Below are 19,399 nucleotides of genomic sequence, written 5' to 3' on the forward strand. Positions count from 1 at the left end.
GCACAGCATCAGAAAAATCAGGACTGAAGCCACTCAGATTTAGAAGGAAACCAGCAGCACCAGCACAGCCCTCTCTTCCACACAGGAATTTGGGTTTAGTCAAATGACCCAAATCAGGCTGAGGGGTGCAGCTGTGGGTAAACAAGGTAAACATGAGAGTGGGAGAAATAAATGGGGATGTTGGAGAACTGCTCAGAGCAGTGCTGAGCCCCTCGGCAGCGAGGGCTCCAATCCTTGGTCACAAACACATCAATTACAGCGTTTCTAGCAAAGCCCTGCATGGATTGTACCATCAATATCAGCCTGGCAGCTGCCATGCAGCTCCTACAGCAATGTCACCACTCCAGAGTGGTGACAAAAATATGGGGCCGCATTCTGCAACACTCAGCTTTGTGCTCAGGCAAAGCATTGATTACAGCTGAGGAAAATCCTCAGCTACATAAATAAAAACCAGTGCCAAAACCATGCTTGTAGCACAATTTAAGGACATCATTCTCAAGCAACTTAACTAATTCTTAATGTCATAATAACAAGCAATGAAACTGTAAAGCAACTGTGGATTTCTGGCTGTAGGTAAAGTGAGATTTACAGCACAGATTTGCTGGGAACTTCACTGGAACCATCCATAACCTGGATTCAATGGATTAATGAAAAAAAAAAAAGGGTATTTTTTTCCACAAATTAATTAGATAGACAGGGAAAATACCAACTTTTCTTATAGCAGTGCCTCTGTAAACTGCCCCAGTGGAATGGATGGGATAGTTCAGGAATTCAGACTCTATTCTGCATGACTGAGGGTTGCAAGGTCTGGGATATGCTTGGGCAGCTGGCCCTGGGAAACCAAACACAACTGCAGATATTGGGGTGGAGAAGAGGTGAAAGCTTTCATCCTATAAAAGGGAACAGCAGCTAAAGCCCATCAGGAAAAAAATATACATGGAAAACATGTGATTTTGCACAGTTGGTTGGTAGTCTCCTCCCTACATAGCCTAAATAAGGATTTAAAAAAGATAATAATTCATCCACATTTAACAGCAACTTAATTTCTGACAGGATCTTCTGCTAGAATCATTTATTTTCATTTAAGATCTGCATGTGGGAATCTATTGACTACCAAAAGCTGAAAAAAGCTGTTCTTCAGCTTCTTCTGCAAGGTAAATCCTTGCAGTAATGGAGCATTCTGAGAAAATAAAACTCTGAGCTGAAATTTCCCTCAGGAAAAGCTCCTGCAGGGCTGCTCTCACCAACAGGGGCTGTGTTGAAGGAGAGGTAACACTGAACAATAAATGGAGTGTTTCCATATTCCAGACTCTGCCACTGACAGTGAAAGACTGGAGGTGTTCTGCAACACAGCCAAGGAAAACATGAGATCTGCTCATTCATTGAATGACAATTACAGGTAATTAATCGAAGAGAACTCTTACCCTGCACCCAGCAGGCAGCTACAGGCTCAAGGTGAGGATGAGCTTCCTAAATTCTGCTGCACTCAACAAAGCTGCAACACTTAAATCCTGCTCTGAATCTTGCCCTGGGCCATCTTAAACGCACAAACAGATGCAGAATGAGCCTTTCCACTGTGGAAACACCTCTCAGGAGCATACCCCCCTTCCAAACAGCTTTGCATTTTGTTTACTGAGTTTTATTGTCCCTGCTTCCCAAGTGCCTGCTTTGGAAATCTCTGCTGCTTCCCCTGCTGTTGCTAATTTCACCTGTTTGGGCTATTTTAAGTTTCTTTCTGCCAGCAACAGTCTTTGAATTCCCTATTTATGGCAAAATGTTCACATCATTACCCCACAGGCATTCCCAAATCAGGCATTCCCATTCTGCCACATCCACCCTTCTTCCTGGCCCTACCCAGCACCCATTCCCATCTGCTGGGGCTGAATCTCTGCTGAGTTACTGCTCTGAGAGTGTAAGAAAGTCTTCCAGAGAAAAGAGATTTTACTGCAACAGTCACAGATTTATCTTTGTTCTAATCTACAGCCTTACCTGCAAGAAAATACCAGTCCAATATCTCAGTATACTGCTGCCAGTTCTCATTGCCTGCATTAAACAGTCCCATTTTTCCCTAAATTGCCAGACTTCAAATATTTTATCGCTCACGTTGTGTAAAAAAAAGGTTACTACAAGGAGGAATCATTGCTTTATCAACTGAACCAAGACAAGATAGAGAAATTCCCACTGTCCAGAACACCTGCAGCAGAGACCTCATCCTCCAAAGGCCAAACTCAACTCATCTCCATCAGCTTATAATTGATTTTCTCCCCTAAATTACCAAGCCAGGAAAGAATCTGAAAAGGCAAGAGCTGTTTCTGCCACCTGTGATTACTGCAGTTCTGCTTTGTTTACCTGGTATTTCCATAGATGTGATTAAGCATTTGAACTCAATTAAAGGGCTTCATCCACTGGAAAATTCACAGCCACTGACCAGGCTGCTCCAACTGGAGCTTTGGGAAAGAGATTTAGATCAGGTTTTAGGAAGAAATCCTTTACCATGAGGGTGCTGAGGTCCTGGCACAGGGTGCCCAGAGCAGCTGTGGCTGCCCCTGGATCCCTGGATTGTCCAAGGCCAGGTTGGACACCGGGGCAGCCTGGGACAGTGAGATGAAATGGGATGAACTTTAAGGTCCTTCCAACCCAACCCGTTCTATGATGATTTCATGACTGTCACTCTTTGGCACAACAATTCTGCTTTCAGCTGGGGAAGGGACTGACGGCACAACACCTCTCCCAGCACAAAACTCACCCATTACTTTGCATTTCCAGATGCACAACAATGTTTTCTGATCTCTGCACCACCAGTTCTGAGACTGTTTTACACCCCATAAATTCCATGATGTGCCCAAGCAAAGATCTACAAACCCTTGTTATTTAGGACAATATACACTGAATTGCATGCACTTAGGCTGCTAGCACTTTTTACAGTGCTTTTCCTAGAAAACATCTCAGTGTCATTGGGGCAGCGTGGCTCCTGCCTGCAGCTTCCACCCAGCACGGGGCTGGAGCTGGGCTGAAATGTGAGCACAGGAAAACACAAACTCTGCCAAGGCAGCGGAGCCGCAGCTGCTCACGCTGAGCAGGGCCAGCACAGGCAGGGCTGGATCCCTGCAGAATAAAAAAATTCCCTGTGGAATAAAAATTCCCTGTGGAATAAAGCAAAGTCAGGACGGTCTGAAGCAAATGGCCAAGCCAGGTTTTCTTTGGTCTGAGGGAATGAACGTGCTGAGAGCTCACGGTGCAGCCCGAGCTCCGGCTGCCAGCCCGCTCGCCGCCGTGCCTGACGCAGGTAAAGGACTTGGCTACCAGAGATGCTCAGAGCTTTCATCCTCACAACTGAAAGGTGCCCCCGCTCTCCATTTCCCTGGATGCCTCGTGATCGTTTCTAGCTGCTGTCCTGACCATCAGTGGGCTCTGCAGGGTGAGCACAGTTTCTCCTCCTCCACGACGCAGATGCTGCAAAGCCCGTGCCCTGTGCCAGGACATGGCAGATTGGGGCTGCAGGAAAGCCAGACACACTCCAGCCCTGTGCACTCAAAAATTCCCACATCCAGCACTTACACAGGCAACAGATCCTCTGTGTGGGCCTGTTCCATGTCCCAGGCCTGCCCTGTAAAGAGCACAGCAGCAAGGAGGAAGGGCTGCAGGATGTGCAAGCACAAGTCAAGCTCCTGGTCCAGGCAGGAGTGGCCCAGAGCTGGGGATTGGGGCTGCCAGGCCAGGAGCAAACACTGCTATTCATGTAAGACAGGGGAAAATAATGAGTCCAGACCCTGATGGATGAATGCACAACAAAACAAAGCCTCAAATTCATGTCCTTGTGCCCTGCTCTTCCTTCTCCTGCACAGCCATTTCATGCACACCCCCTCTGACAAATCTCTCCTTCCAGCACACTTTTATACCTTCCAGGCCTGACTAGCAGTCAAATTTATTTCCATAAATCCACTGAACTGTAGATTTCTCTGCAGTTAAACATTTCCTTTGCTAGCAGACATCTCCCATGTGTCTGAGCATTTGAAGCCACTTCCAAGCAGGCTTTGCTATCTCTCCTTAGCACGTGCAGCCAAATCCCAGCATGGGTTTTGTGGTGGGGAAGAGTCTAGCATGGAATGAGGCTGAACAGAGAAAAACTGTCACCAAAGAGAGAAAAAGAAAAAAAGGAAAGAAAGAAGAGAAAAGCTGACAAGATGAAAAACTGACACAGGAAAAATGCCAGCCCAGGACAGTCAGACTTCAGGCTGGCAGCAGAAATGTCACTAAGGGCAAAAGGAAGAGGGTCTCTGATGACTGATGTGTGCACAGGCTTACACAGGGTTGATTGAAAAATAAACAACAATTTAAAAGTCACATTTCTCTCTACTTAGTGCTGGTAACAATTTATGGCAATTCACAGGTACAACTGAGTAGAAGTTTATAGCCTGTAGTGAGAGAGAGCCCTTCACCTACCCCACAGGTCAGAAAAGATGTAAAACTACCCAAACACCTGGGGTTTTTTTTCTACCTGAGCTTTTTTCCCCCTCTCAGGGGAGAATCCTTCTCTTGGCACCAAACTCAAAGACACCTTTTTGCAGGAGCAGGTCCCACCTTGGCAGGGTCAGGGCCCTGTGGTGCTCCTCCACCATGAGCATCCCACAGGTGCATCCCCCTCTTCCCATGGCAGCCCTCCAGGGATGGGTCCATTGGCACTGGAGAGTCCTAAGAGAATTCAAACGAATTTCATTCAAATAAATTCACATTTAGGATCTTTTCACACTGATAAGAACCAGAAAATCACAGAATCCCAAGGTTGGAAGAAACCTTCATGATCATCGAGTCCAACCCAGCCCCAACACCTCAACTCAACCCTGGCACCCAGTGCCACATCCAGGCTTTGTTAAACACACCCAGGGATGGTGACTCCACCACTTCCCTGGGCAGCCATTACAGAACTTTATCATTCTTTCTGTAAAAAACTTTTTCCTGATATCCAACCTCAATTTCCCTTGGTGCAGCTTGAGACTGTGTCCTCTGGTTCTGTCAGCTCCTGGAGACAGAGCCCAGCCCCACCTGAGCACAGCCACCTTTCAGGAGCTGTAGAGGATAAGGTTACTTAACCTTTTTGCAAAAATACCTGTCTGAAATAAGGTCTTCACTTGTTGAAAGCAATGTGGACTCATTAAATAATTTCAAACAAATGGCACTTGAAAATTAAGCCTTTAAATGCTAGGTTTTAATTCTGGGTGCTTCTGTCAGTATTTAAATATCGATGAAAAATGTCTCACTGCCACATTTTAGCAATAAGAATATGCAGCAAGCTGTTTAAATGAGCTCAATACCCAACTCCCATACATTTAGCCCACAGCTCCTAAATCATTGTGTGGCTGTGGGAAGTTTGTCTCTCAGCTAAACAGTATCAGTTGTCTGAAAACCATCAATGCAACAACAACTTGCTGTGGCAAATTTCCCCCCCAGCCCAGCCTGTGCCCATCCCTGTGATTGAGTTCCAGGGATTAACAAGCAACTCCATTTCACTAAGCTGGCTGTACTAACCCTTATCCCCATGCAAATGAAGAAGAATGTGTTCCCATGAGTGTATTTCAGCGGGGTGTGAGCCTGTATTTGTCACAGGCAGGGGACACCGGCCATCACTCACTGCAGCCCAGCACTCCCTGACCTGGCCTGGGAGCTCAACAACTTCATCAGTGGGATCCAGAAACCAGAGAGTGGCAAAATTCTTTCAAGTGAGCACAGAAAAGTCACCAGTGTGCCCAGGTGGCCAGGAAGGCCAGTGGCTCCTGGCCTGGAGCAGGAATGCTGTGGCCAGCAGGAGCAGGGCAGTGATTCTCCCCCTGTGCTCAGCACTGGTTGGGCAGTGCCTCGAGTGCTGTGTCCAGTTCTGGGCTCCCAAATTCAGAAGGACATGGAGGGGCTGGAGCGTGTCCAGAGGAGAGCAACAAGGCTGGGGAGGGGTCTGGAACACAATCCTGTGAGGAGAGTCTGGGGGTGCTCAGCCTGGAGAAAAGGAGGTTCAGGGGTGCCCTCAGCACTCTCTACAGCTCCTGAAAGGTGGCTGTGCTCAGATGGGGCTGGGCTCTGTCTCCAGGAACTGACAGAACCAGAGCACACAGCCGCAGCTGCACCAAGGGAAATTTAGGTTGGATATCAGGAAAATGTTTTTTACAGAAAGAGTGATAAAGTTCTGGAGTGGCTGCCTGGGGAGGTGGTGCAGTCACCATCCCTGGGTGTGTTTAACAAAGGCTGGATGTGGCACTGGGTGCCAGGGTTGAGTTGAGGTGCTGGGGCTGGGTTGGACTCGATGATCTTGAAGGTCTCTTCCAACCTGGTGACTCTGTGAATTCTGTGAATTCAGGCTCTGCAAAAGGCAGAGAGATGGGTGATGCTCTTCCCATCTGGCAGCTCCTCCCAGCAAGTCCAGCCTGCAGGGGGGAGGAGGGAGTCGATATCACACATTAAATAATCCAAAGCAGCCCAGTAATAACAGGCTAAAAATAACTGAGTGAGCACATTGCCTATACAACTCCAAACTGCCTGCCAAGCCTCACAGGACACGCACTCCTCCCCCTTCCCAGGCATCTAAATAGATCTTGCAGAGGCTTGGAAAAAACCCCAAAGGAATAGGTGACACATAAATTTCCATGTAGGAGAAGAAAATCCCTATAGATTTCCCTGGTTTTCTCCAAAGCCACTGCTGCTGACCACTGTGAGGGAAGGGAGGTCTTACCTGGCATTGCAATGGGTTTGTTCCTGAAAATATGTCAATATTCTGCCTTTGATTCATTTATTGCACCTGGTATAAAACCTAGCCCCTGACCTGAGCAGGGTAGCTGCTTTATTCTCATCCTTTTTTCTGCACAGACATTCAAAAATGAGGGATGGAGGCTTTTTTTCAGAAAATTCCTTCTCTTGCTTTGTTTTCCTCCTCATCTAAGATAAAAGATGTTCTTGATGAAGTGTATTTGTACAGGTTTTGCAAACAGAGAGCCATAGTTAGAGCTGGCTGGGTGACAAAACCTGGGCTCTCCAAAACACACTCATAATTTAATGACTGTGATTCTCTGGGAAAGGACCTGGGGGTGCTGGCCAACAATCAGCTCAACAGACTTTCCTCTCACCCACAACCTTCATAAAAAATATCGTAAGCCTTACAGTTTGAATCCTGACCCTCCCTTTATCCTCCTCTCTTCCCTACAAGTTTTCTCCAAGTGTTTCAGAACAGCTGGGGCTGCAATGGTGATCCCAAAACACAAAGAAATTGTCAACTCAATGAACTGCTGGAAGAGCTGACAGCACATGTCCCAAGGGGGAAGAGTCTCATCCCAAGTTATCCACGTGGTACAGGGACAAAGCCAAAGATTTTATGTCAGTCCTCAGCTTGGAACTAGCTCCAAGTACAATTCAGGCAACACAAAATTCAAGAGAAAACATTTGAAAAATAAAAATAAAAAAACAGAAGAAATATTTGGTTTTGGGAAAGAGAGGGATCTTAAACCAAGAGACAGTTTGTTAGTTATGTCCATTCTGGGAACATCTCAAACCTGCCCAGAGGCAAAACAAACAAACCCAGTTCTTTGCTGGCATTTGGGACACTTAAATGCTACTTGCCCTGGGTACTTAAATTAATATAAAACAAATCACCCTGGAGCAACAAACAGAACATTTCCTAGTAAACAAGACAGCTCTAATTATTTAACAGTGGAACCCAGAATAATTAAGCCACGGTATTCAGAGCAGCTAAAAGCTAATTATATAATCAAGTATCCAAAATATTTCAGTTCTCTTTTGAAAAACAGAAAAAACAGGTTGTTTCATTTCAAGACCAGTGAGCAGCCAGCATCTCCAAGGACAAGCCTTCAAGGTGATGCATCTTTGCCTTTCCCAGTGCCTGTCTGGGACTTGGACTCCTTCCCTGGAGGCACTGGCTGCCCACTGGAGCAGCTGCTCTCCCTCCAGGCGCGTTGCTGGCAGCTGGGGGGACTTTGATCCCAATTCCCTGCCCTCACATTTTCCCTGGGATTCTGTCAGCTCTGCTGCCAGCTCTGCCTCACCATGGCAGCAATCATCCCCCTGCCCAAATACCTGCTCATGGCGGGTCCAGGTGCAGACACAGAGGGATCAGAGCTTTCCCTGCACTGGTTTTAGGAACCTACAGCTGTTTGGAGTGGAGGGGTTGGGATGGAGGAGTTGGCAGTGATGCCTTTTGGGGCTACCTAAGAACAGAGGCCAGACAGAATGAAGGGAATAAAAAGCTGTTCTATTTATTGAAGGGCTTCAGGTACATTTAGGGCAGACAAAACCCTCAGGGGCTACACCCAAAAATGGATGATGGGTCACAGGTTTTCAGACTTTGATAAGTTTGGTCCATTTGCATACTGGGGTGAATCTCCCAATTACAGCTTCAGCTAATGAAGTCACTGACCCCAAGTATGCTCCCCCAAGTCACTTTTGTTCCCATCTCTCTGGCCTGAGGCAATGAGGTGTCCTTGATTGCCAGGCCTGGAGAGGAATTGTTGTGTCTGCCCCAACTGGGGAAGCAGCAGCTCACACTGTGTGTGGAGTTACACACTAAAGAACTGCAGGGTTACAAACAGATGGGAAATAGAAAAGATAAAGTCCTAAGGCATCAGCAGCAGGAGGGACAGCACAGCCTTGAGGCAGACACCTGGGAGCTGGCAACCCCTCTGCATGAGCCTGGAGCCAGCCTGGTGCCATCAGGCAAGTCTGGCAGCTCCAGGGGAAGAGCTGGACACTGCCAGGAACACGGGAGATGCCAGGAAAGGTCGAGACTGGCATCTGCAGCCCGGGATAAAGGAGCTCCTTCTCCTGGTGCAGGGCAGTGGGGCAACCAAAGGTGCCAGAACTAAGGGCTGGATTTTGGGATTGAGCTCCCCAAGTGCCTCGTTGCTCTGCCACTTGAGCAGTGCTGGATGTTGTGTGCTCTTGAGCAAGGGCAGGTGAAACACTCAGGAGCTGGGACCTGCCTGTTCTCAATCAGCTGGAGTCTGAATCCCTGAAGATGTGGGACTCTGTTCCCCAACTAACACGACGCCCCACCACCATGTCTGCAGCAACCTCAGCTCTGATCAACACTGGATTTGTGCTAATGTCATTCCTGGGACACCCCGGAGCGCTGGGGGATGGCAAAGCTCTGGGAAATGCAGGCACTGGGGCAAAGCAGCTGCTAATGAGCACGTCTGGCTCTGGATCTCCACCTCCTGCTGCGCCCTGCTCATCAGCAGCCACCACAGCAGCTCTGCAGATGTTTTTAGGTAGCTGGGCCCGGTGCCAAATCCACGTCCTGACCTTTGAAAACAGCTTTTTTTTTCCCGTGACCGTGCGCAGAGCATCAGCCTCTGCTGAAGCCATCAGTCTCAGAAGTGATCATTCAGTCTCTGTTTCCCTTCAGACTTCATCATTACAAGGTCATCAAGCACAGCGTGGTTTAAAACACACATAAAACAGCCACCAGAGTTCTTGGGAATATCAAGCAGCTTCGCTATCTTTCAGCAATGCTTCAATCTGGCTGCTGATTAACTCTCGCTTTATATTTAAAATTCCACTTGCCATAAGAGTGTCTGAGGGGGTGTTTGAAAGCTGAATGACACGACTGTAATTACAGGCAAATGGATGCTGCATGGCTAAAACATGATGGCTGCAGGAAGACCGAAGGGTGAAATTAAATACTTGAGGGAAGAATTAAAAAATAAAAAAAAAAACATTTATGAAACCCTTGAATTATGAGAATTTTAGCTAAAAGCTTTTCAATGTCTTTGCCTTCTGGCTTTATCCTGCCTCATTCAGGTTTTTGCTTATTAGGAGACTTAGAAACCTGCTTAAAAATGATCCTGAGTTCCTCACCAGATCACAGGAGACAGAGAACACAGGCAGTGAGAATGTGCAAGGTATCACATGGCTCAGATTTGTATTATGGAAATTGGCAGCACAACCCTATGGACATTTTGACAGGCTCCCCTGCTCCAAAGAGGTGTCACCAAGGGCGATCCCCACCTCTCCTTGTTCATGTCCACTGCTACCTACACTTTGACCAAATCCACTGATTTTCTGCCAAAAGCCCTCCCTTCTTCCCTCTTCTCTTTTTTAAGCCCTTGCTTTAAATCATCACCTCCTCTTTCTGCCAAAGCTCATGGCTTTTCATCTCCCCTTGCAGGAACTCATGCCAACAAGAGCAGCCAAAGTACTTTTGCTCTCTTCTCGAATCTGAGGCCTTTCTGAGCTGGTTTTAAACTGTTTTCATGACACACAGCACGGAGCAGCCAGATGAAGGGGCAGATCCTACGTGCTCATTGCTTTTCCCTCACCAAACCCATCCTTGCTCCACATCCCGATCCCACACAGGACTGGGACCACACGTGCACCATGGAACATCTGCAAGGACTTGGCTCTGCACCTCCTGGCTTGCTCAGGGCCCTCCAGCCCTTTCCTTGGACATTCCTTTAGAGTTTCACAAGTCACAAAATTCCCGTCCCAGGACTGCAAGGCTCTGTGCAGACCATTCCAGCACCCAATTCCCAGCAGCTCAGGGCTGGATGTTCACGTCGTGCTGAGCTTCCTCCACCAGCCCCGTTCCTGCTCTGCCTCCCCCGCTGGAGCTGACGTGCTCATTATTTGAGCTGTTAATTTTATGGCTGCATTAAGTGGTGCCATCAAAGCACGTGGGGCTGTGGTTGATTGAATGATTGATTTTACACAGTTGTCTTCTCCCTGCACTGCTGAGGGCTTTTATTTGGGATTAACAAACCTCACCATTTCGCGATTCCGCTTCACAGCTCCTCGGCTCCTTTTCAACTTCTCTACCTCACATGCACTTTATGGGGCAAGGATTCTGCTTAGCCAAATCCAAATAAAAATACTAAAGAAAAATAGGAAACAGCAGCAGCCTGTAAGAGATCAGAGGCCTACACACATTTTTAGGGCCTAACAAAAAAAAGCCCCACAAACCACACAAACCTTGAGGCATGACACCCCAAACTCTTTGTCTTATTTTTAGTAACAAGGCAACTTATTCTGGTAAATATTATAAAATTACAGACACCAGATCCAAAGATATTGTTATATATATATGTGTGTGTGTGTGTATATATGATGTAAAGCAGCTTGCTAAAATTAGAACACAAGGTTCAAGAGCAACCAAAAAATGTCACAGCTTTTTGTTAACCTATTGCTGATATTAAAAAAAGATCAAGGAAAATAAAACACACAACTAATTAGTAATGTGGTTTTTCAGGAGCAAATACCTAAAAGCTGTCCTCATTCCATAAGAATTTGACATTTTGGATTCTGTCTACCTAAAATGAGACAAAAATTTAAAATATTTACATAACTGAGGTGCAATGTTCCATTTAGATTATTGCTGGGATGATTATTTTTTCAACACTCTTAATAAAAATAAAGTAATTCAATACCAATTGCATTTTTAAAGACAAATCTGCTTTGATCCCAAAAACTGATGGCAGGAAGACAAGGTCTGCCAAGTCCTGAACCTGCAGCAAAGAAGATGTGAGATCTTGGCAAAATGAAAGTACAGCAGAGAAGCAGCACTTAAAAAATCCTTAAAATTGGAGAGCCATGAGATGATAACCCCATAAAGAAGTGAAAGATTGGAGGGCTGCACGATCACCTGTTTGGAGTGTGCAGAAAGCAATCCCAAGTTTTATAGACATTAGAAAACTTTGTATTGCTCACCCAAAAATAAAGCAGTGCTTGGAAAAAAATCTGCCCCCGAGTCCTCAGAGAATTTGAGGGTAGAACAAGCTGCTATCTTGAACAAAGATAAATAAGACACTTTATATTGCTTTTCAATTATTTCAGGCTGAGGATCACAATGTGGGAAAGAGAAAATGTCAAGCAGAGATAAAAGCAGAGCAGACATTGACAGAGGAACGTGGATTTCCCCCCAAGGAGCCGCTGCCTTAACACCCAAGCCACTGCTGGGATCTGCCCCAGTCCTTGCAGATGTAAAGGAGTCACAGGTTTGGTCCTGACAGGGGGAAGGGACAGTGGCAAAGAGCACGGAGCTGTCTCGAGGATGGGGGGCCAGGGAGAGGCAGCACTGCCTTTCCTGAGGGGGCTGGAACATGGACAAGCCTCGGGATGTCCAGCCCGGTGCTCCAGGAGCTGGCAGCCACCAGCCAGTTAACCTAAGGAACATCCCTGCCGTGCCACAGACCTCCAAACCCAAACCCATGAGGTCCAGACAGTGCTGAGCCTGCCCTGAAACCAAACCTGAGCTCAGCATCCTCCCCGGGCTGGATCCAGGATGGACCCTGCCCCCCTGATGGTCCCCGGGGACACCAGGGCTGGGTTGGGCCAGTGGGACACAAAGTGTGACCTGAGGAGCTGCTGCTGGGCCAGCAGCCAGCCCTGAGCAGGGAAAGGGGATGTGCAGGGAGCTCACTGCTCCGCTCAGGACCGAGCCAGCTCCTCACATCACGGAGCCAAGACCTTTTCTTGAGAGACAAAAAAGAGGGAGGGAGATCAGTGGTGTGTTACAGCAGAGCTGCCTTCAGCTAATAGCTCAGCAATTTGGGTTCTGTTCTCTCTGCTGCTGGGCTCAAAATATCTCCTGTTTCCCAAAAGACAGCCCTGGCTGCCAGCCTGCTGCAGGCTGTGCTGAAGCTGTTCCACTTTGGAGAGGACAACTAAAGATTTGTTGTGCCACCTAGAGTGAATTTATTTTATTTTTTTTTTTTTTTTTTTTTTTTTTTTTTTTTTTTTTTTTTTGGATCATCATCATCTGGTCCCTCAGAGCATTCACCCAGGAAAGGGGATACATAGGGTCCCAACCAGTGCTCCAGTGATTATTTAAGTATATTAAATGCTCATTAGATAAGGAAAAATCAATAAATATTCACCAGGGCATGGGCTAGAGAGGAGGAAGGAAATAAAATTATTAATTCAAAGGGCAAGAGGAGCATTTCTGAACAAGGTCTAAAGCTTCTGTGAGAGAAAGGCAGCAGCACTGATGAACAGGAGCAAAAAGGAAGCAGGAGACGTGAAAATTTCCATGACTAAAATAGAAAGGAAAAGACTTTTGGAAAGAAATAAAAGGGAGAATGAGGAATCTGAGCATGATGGAGTGGAAAATGTGAGTAAGCAGAGTCGAGGTGGCAAAGTCAGGCAGAGTCAGAAGCAGCTTGGCAGCTCTGGTGAGTGGGACAGGGAGGTGACACCAGGAGTGCCCCTGAGCAAGGGCCACTCACCCAAACACAGGGAGAGAGCAGGCTGCAGAGACATGGGCAGAAAGAGAAGAGCAGAATTTGGGTGAAACAGCATTTCCATGGAAATACCATGAGGCATGGAAACGGAAAGAAGCCGAGTTACAAAGGGCAGATAAAGGAGGGCAATATTCATGGACACAGCAGCACCAGACACTGTGCTGGGATGGATGGGATGGATGAGAGGTATGGGATGGTGGGATGTTGGGGTGCTAGGATGATGGGATAGTGGGATGCTGGGATGTATGAGATGTATGGGATATGGGATGTATGGGATGCTGGGATGCTGGGATGATGGATGTATGAGATGTATGGGATGCTGGGATGCATGAGATGTATGGGATGCTGGGATGTATGGGATGATGGGATGTATGGGATGCTGGGATGCTGGGATGTGGGATGTATGGGATGTGGGATGTATGGGATGTGGGATATATGGGATGCTGGGATGATGGGATGTGGGATGTATGGGATGCTGGGATGCTGCTGCCTCCTCCCTCCTCCAACACCCAAGCCCAAATGCACACTGTGCATCTTCTGACCCACAGAGAGAGTTCCCCCAGCTCCAGAGAGAGCTCAGTGCTGCTAAGTTCTGGCAGTGCTAAGACAGCAAGAGAGAGGTTATACACGAGCTCAGGCTGATCCAGTTCACCCAGGCTCTCACATCTGTTGGACTGATGGTTTGAAGGCAAGCTTGCTTTCCTGCAAACCTTTTAAACCTCTTTTTTGTCTAATCTTGTTCACACAGAATCCACTTTATCTTCTGATTATACTCCTTAGCCTATAAAGACTTTGCACAAGTACAGTCCTACTAGTAAGGCATAATATTAACAGCATGCACAACCTTGCCCAGTACTGAACTGCTCCATCACAGTAATTACTGACACAAAAGTGCTTGATCTAGCTGAATAAAGTCCATGTACATTCACCAGGAACAGAAATCACAGCTGCTAAAAGTCAGATGCATAAAAGCAGCATTAGGGGAAAAAAATGCAGATTTGTGGAGAGAAAAAAAAAATCTATTGTTGCTGATTTACCCATGTACCAATCTATTTTTGCCTCTAAACTGAAAGAGGGTTTTGTTTGGTGACTGACACATATTTGAGTCACATCAGAAGGGAGAGAATAATCCCCACCTGCTGTCATATTGTTCTCCAGCTGATTGTCCTCTTGATCTGTAGTGCTCATATCACAGCAGGGAGCACACAGAAAAGGGAGTTGGACAGGCAGGAGAGATGTGCTGGAGAGAACAGTCAAAAATGCACAGATTGGCCTAATCAGCAAAGAGAAAATCAGGCTGTTGGCAGGAGAGGGAAAGAAAAATGAAGCAAAAAAAAAAACAAAAGAAGAAAATTTTGTTGGGTGAGACACAATAACCAGAACACCACACTCATGGACACAGATCCTGTGCCCCCCTTTGCAACCCACACGCCTGATTTGCTGTGAGGAGAACCATTCTCCAACAAAGCTCATGACAGCTCATGGTATAAGACAGCCCAAAAAATCCAGTTGTGATAGATACAAAATGTATTTAAGGCAGATTTTCCAAGCTCTTTATCCTGCTGCTTGGGAAGTCCTGTCCTCTTCCCAGGGAGTTCACAGCTGCCCCAGATTTAAGTGCTTTTGTCTCCAAATCAAGAGCTGTCTCTGGGCCCCGTTTTCACAGATTAGTTGTTTGTACAAGTGAATTGCTTTTCGAAATGCCCTGATGCCTCTGTGATCCCTCTGTGAGCCCAGCTCTGTGCCAAGGCACTGCTGCAGCCCAGAGCCCCCAGCCCCACTGCTGCCGCACCCAGAGCATCAAAAACGCTGAGCTAAACACCCAAAATGTAAAATTTATGCTCTCCCTGCCTGATTCGAGCTGTTTGGACAGGAGTCCAGGCTCCATCACAACGTTTCATTCATCCTGAGGTCTTTAATGAGGAAAACTCATTAGCATGTAGTCAAACTCAGGTTTCCCCACCTCGGAGCACATCCCAACCTTCGCTGCTCTGTTACCTGTGCACAGCTTCTCATTAAATATGACACAGATTTGTTACGTTGCTGAGCTGGCTGTAAATTGAACTTGTCATAGTGAAGTGCATGTTTTCCAGTTCTTCATCTCTTTGGTTCCTGTTGCTATAGTGACCATCAGAAATCAGAGCCTAAAAGGCAAAGAGAAAAGAGATTCTTTCTCTGTTTAAATAGCACCTTCCATCTCTAACTCCAGCAGATTCTCTCGTTTCAGCTTTACTTGTTAAGATAACCACACAAAAGAACTGAGCTCCTCCAGCTTTCAGGGTCTCATCCAAATCTGCTGAGGCCAAAGGCAGCATTTTCAATGGCTTCAAGGAGCTCTAGATCATGCCTGTATTGCCTCAAAGATTAATTCAGCACAGATTTGCAGCACTTGGCAGTTCATTTTAGCTTAAACCCCTCAGTGCAGGAATGTGCTGATGTCCTGCTACAATAGTGACTGCTGACATGAGGAGAATGGGACCATCCATCCATCCATCCATCCATCCATCTGGAAGAGGTTTTGCAGTGACTTCTGTGAGCCAGAGAGAAGTTTGAGAAGAGGATCCATGTTTACCCCTGAAAGAATTTTCTACCAAGGTTGTTGATAGAGAAACCAAGAAAGAAAGAAGGATAAATAAGAGAAACCTGCAACTGCCTGTTCCAATGAGTACTTTGTTTGTCTCTCATGACCAATGAGTAAACTTAAGAGTTTTATAAGAATGTATAAAAAGCATGCATGCTATAATAAAAACAGGTTTGAAGCCTTCTGAAAATGGAGTGTTGCTTTGTATTGTGACCATCTCAACTATGATACATCCATCCACCCATCATCCACCATCCATTCATGGATCCATCCATCCATCCATCCATCCATCATCCATCCATCATCCATCCATCCATCATCCATCATCCATCCATCCATCGGACAAAGCCACTGCTGACTCTACCTTGTTTTCACATGCCCTTTTCATCTCCGGAATTTATGTCCCACTTCTCTATTTGACAGTGGGTATTGGTGCTAAGAGACGAAAGAAAGCCAAGGTAAAATCATTGGGATTGGGTCTGAAAGGGGAACTCGAAGGGTAAAGAACACCCTCTGTACTGGGAACTCAGGTGCTCTCTGCACCCATCCACACTGACTCGAGGCCTGAAATCAGAGGTATCACAGTTATTCTTTGGCTCAGATATCAACTCCAAGCTCCTGAAAACATGCCATTATCCACCATTATCCAGCAGCTCTTCCTTCTCCCCTTCCTTCTCCCCCTCCTCTGCCAATGCTCCAGCCCAGAACGCAAACAGCAGTCAGAAACATTCCTGAGTCATGTAGGAAATGCTCCATCTAAACCAACATCTGGCAGTCTTAAAGTCTGTGTTTTAATGCTTTGGGATACAAAATCATAGGCACAAATTCCCTTGCTGATGAGCCTTCCACTTCCCCACATCCCACCTGCAATAAATGCAAGCTGTCAACATCACACCCTGCAATTTACTCACACTTGCAGTTTATGGAAATATTAAAAATGAAATGCCAAACAGATGTTCAACAGACCTGCTATGATAAGAAAACAAATTAGAAGCTATGAAACGAATGTCTTCTTAAGGGAGGAAATGCAAAGAGCTGGAAATTCAATAAGTAAAATATGCGGAAATTAAAAATTGTAACTTTTAAAAAATTGGTCAGAATCACAGGATTCGCCGGGGAAACACCAAATTTCTTGTCTTGTCTGACAGCAGGTGGCAGCAGGATTCCCACCACAAATTCCAGATTTGGAATGACATCCCCTAGATCATATTTGAACATTCATCTATGCCCTAAGGTTGTTTGGTGAGTGAGCTGACAGAAATAAACGTGGGCTGAGCACATCTGCATTTCCACAGCTGCAATCCACTTATGGATCCACAATGGAAGTTCACCATGCAGGAGCTGAAAGTATTTGGTGTTTAACAATTATTAGTGACATCACTTTTTGCCCATTAGAAGCCAAGAATTTGCATCAAACATTCAAAAGTCTCTGTTGCTGTTACGTCCCAGCACTCAGTGTACATGGGCCTGAGAAACCTGGGAATCTAGAGGTGGAATATTTCCATCAAGTATCACCAAAAAAAAATGGTAGGAACTCCTAGAAAATATAAGAAACTGCATTCTGCAAACCTCAACCCAGAGCTATTTCAGGAAATCCTTTGGAAAAGGGATGCACAGAGAACTGAGATGTCTCTGATAAAGTATCACGTGCTGGTCAGACTGGCTCCCACTAAAGCCTTATTGAATTTAGGGCTGCTGAGAAAAAGCAGGAAAAAATTATTATTGATGAAACAAGGCTTTGAAACATTTAAAGGAAACCTTACTCTTATTTATTCCATGATGTTACTCATGGAGCAAGACAGACGTAACTGAGAGAGCTGCTTATTGATTTGTTAACTGAAATGCAATTAAAGAAAACATGCTTTAAGATATTGTGGAGGTGGGTTTATATTATTATTTTATTTTCATTTTTGTACTTAGCCTGTTTCATAGGCTTATCCTTCAAAGCTGCTCGAAATAGGGAGGAATTGTAGCACTAATGGGAGCACTAATGGATGGAGCAATAGGAATTAAAGGCAATAAAGACAGAAAAAGAAGGTTGGCAGCCATGGCCAGGACATCCAACTGTGGCACAGCTGACCAAAGGTTGCAAGAGACCCCAAATGATGACCCAAAGCCCACTGAGGCCAAGATAATGCCAAGGTTTGAATGAAACCCATGAAGAATAGAAAGTCTGAGGAGCAGAAGGCCAGAGAGAACTGGCCCTCACCAGCTTTGACATAAAATATTTGAAATTACTTAAACTTGTGAAGGATTTTATTTTTTCATAAATATTATTTGCAGGCTTAAATAAAAGAATTCCATCAAGGTAAGAGGCAATTCCCTCCTCTGTCCCCCTGCTTTTAAAGGATGAGATCCAAGTCATGAATATTACAGTGACTTAGAGATTCATTTACACAGTTTTACTGCTTTGGACAAAACACAGCCACTTTCCAAGCCCGATGAAATATTGTTATCCACATAATTCATTTTGTGCAGCTTCAGCAAGGTATTTGGATTTGTGGCTGTTCCCATCTGAGGGTGAAATTGAATTGGAAATTCACGTGTGTGCCACGTGGGCGAGGCAAGTCTGAGGATCAGGAAAGCATCAATTAAATTCCCCTCCCAGGCCAAAATAAAATCCCAGTGGGGAGGCCTCGGAGAGGGTCCCCATTGCTGTGACAATTGAGGAAAGAGCTCAAGCCAGAGGTGAACACAGGCTCATTTCAAGGGATGATAATGAAATTTAGATCTGTTTTATTAATAGTGTGAGAGCTGATTGCTGTGCGCAGTAATGGGAGGCAGCAGAGCAATTTATGCTTTAGCCTTTGATAACATGGACTTATTAAGGATGTTATTGATTAAAGGGAAATTAGCAACTGACTGATTAACTCATCCCTCATCTTCCCATTCCTGTTGTAGCAAAGACCATGGAAGCACTGTCGGGTTGCTGGTTCTCAGTTATGGCTCTGACTTTCAATAAATTTGGATTTTTGGACATTTTCAGAAGCTTTGTTTGAGCGAGTGTCCAGGTGCACCCATTTTTTTTCTGGAACGTGCTATCCCACCTACTCCTAACACAAATGCACACTGGAAACTCACTGGGAATAATTAGAAAAACCCAAAAGAATCCCACAAGCTGTTCTCATAAAATTGTGAGTGAAACAGGCACCATGAGTGAAACAGGCCCCCAAATACAAAGTTTCTCATCTATTCCACAACAGTTATTTCATCCCCATTCCAGCACTACCTGTAGCAACACTGATTAAGGAAGTACCTAGGGCAACAATTCAGAATATAACTAAGATGCAAATCTGGAAAATATCAGATTAAATGAGGAGGATGTGGGACTCAGGTTTCCAGCAACATTTCCATACACTGGCTGTGACAACAACTTCATTTGTTCTCAGGGCTCACTTTGCCACAAATAAAATCCCACACAGGGATAGGGCTGGTGATGTCCCACCCCTGGAAGTGTCCAGGGCAAGGCTGGATGGGATTTGGAGCAAGCTGGGGCGGTGGGAGGTGTCCCTGCCCATGGCAAGGGTGGCACTGGGTGGGCTTTAAGGTCCCTCCCAGCCCAAACCTTCTGGGATTTTCTGAAATGACT

Source organism: Vidua macroura, chromosome 13, assembly GCF_024509145.1.
Source record: "Vidua macroura isolate BioBank_ID:100142 chromosome 13, ASM2450914v1, whole genome shotgun sequence".
NCBI lineage: Eukaryota > Metazoa > Chordata > Aves > Passeriformes > Viduidae > Vidua > Vidua macroura.